We start from the raw sequence: 1,883 nt of genomic DNA on the forward strand, positions 1-1,883 counted from the left end.
ATTATTGTGTATAACTAGATTAAATATTGAAACACAATTATTTGAATCAATGTGTGCCCCTATATCAATCGTTCGAACATTGATATTTGTTAGAGGTGATTTCAATCAATACTGAAATATTGTAACTTTAATTGATTGTTCAACATAAGCGAAAACGGGTATGGAAAACCAAATTTAATTGATTGAGCAGTGCAAACAAATTAATCGATCACATATTTCAACGCTAAACCAAAATGCTTCAATTGATCGATTATGTATTTACAATATTGTCACCGCGTGATTTATATTTTCCTTTGATTTGCACGTTTAGTATATTAAAGTTATTTGTATTTAATCCAAACTTTATATAAATATATTAGTGGTATGATAAATGATGTTTACATATGCATTTATAATAAGGGGCGTTTACATATATCACCTTCCTAACTTCTCTTATTACATATTTACCTAACCCTTAACGTTCTGTTCTTGAGTTTTTTTAAATGAGGGAAGGGAAAGGAAAGGAAAACTAAGGATAGTTAAAAAATAGGTGTTCTTGAGTTTTTTTTTATGATGGAAAGGAAAGGAGTATGAGGAGTTTGGAGTGATTAAATTAATGTATTTTTCCAATAAGTTATCCTCCTAAAAATGGGATGATTACTAAGGATAACTATTTTTTAACATAGTTATCCTTTCTTTTCCTTTAATTTCCTTCCAACTCAAGAACACACATAATTAAAAAAAAAATCTTTCTCTTCCCTTCTCTTTCTTATCTTTCCCTCTCATTTCCTTTTCTTTCTTTGGTTAAAAAACTCAAGAACAGGGTGTAACTATTAATTACATATTTTCCCTCCCTAAACCACATATATCACATATTTCCCCATTTCATTAAAATTAACTAACTAAATGACCCTTTTACCTTAATAAATTCATTAAAAAACTATTTACATATATTCTCTTTCGAAAAGCATCAATTACATGTCTCTTAAATTTGAACCCTAAACGAGTCGGTGTCAAGACGAACATATCGAAACTAATAAATTCAATCGGAGTCGGTGATTTTAACCGTTAGTAAATGGAAAAAAATTATTCAATTAGTCTAGAATTACAAATTACTTAATAGGATTATCAAAATGACCAGAAACTTAATTGCATAAAAAACAAAAATCTGATTATCAAAATGCCTATCAAACACCATTCACCTGCAAAAGATAGTCACACAAAACACACTTTGAACAGTTTTAGTCATCTTGAAATAAAGATATGAGGAAAAATAAATAAAAAAATAAAAAACATATGTCACATCAGACCTAAAACAAAGGAATAACATATTAAAAGTGCAGCACCCTAACCCTATTGAACGACGCCTAAAAAACTTAATACACCATACCTGATTACCTGAACACAAAGACAAAGAGGTTGCCGATCATTACGCCGAAGACAAAATAGGCCGATATGAATCATTGCGATGGAGGAAGAATCGAACAACAAAGTGTGCGATGCTGGACAAATTGAACGAAGAGGGGGTTGTTGTTCAATAGTTTGCGTGAATTGATTGAAAGTTTTGGCCATCGTTTGGTTTTTTTACTTGTTGGTTATGTGGGTATTGTAAATTAAAGAAGGGTAAAAATGTAATTTAATATTACAAGGGGAAATATATAATTAACTTTTTTGAGTTGGGAATATATGTAATTAGAGGTTTAGTAAGGGGATATATGTAAAAATCTCTTATAATAAAACAGACTCCTTTATTAAATAAAGCTAAACTTATATAAAAGTTCTTTAATAAAATTTTGAACCGACATGATGACATTTTAAAATACACATATGAAATGAAGACCCATATGGTTTGTCATAATTATACGATTTAATCATAGTGAAAGCATGTTTGTCTCAATAGATTA

The sequence above is a fragment of the Bidens hawaiensis genome, unplaced genomic scaffold (genome assembly GCF_021521415.1).
Source record: "Bidens hawaiensis isolate Kalapana, Puna unplaced genomic scaffold, B.hawaiensis_p1.1 tig00015447_1, whole genome shotgun sequence".
In the NCBI taxonomy this organism is placed as follows: domain Eukaryota; kingdom Viridiplantae; phylum Streptophyta; class Magnoliopsida; order Asterales; family Asteraceae; genus Bidens; species Bidens hawaiensis.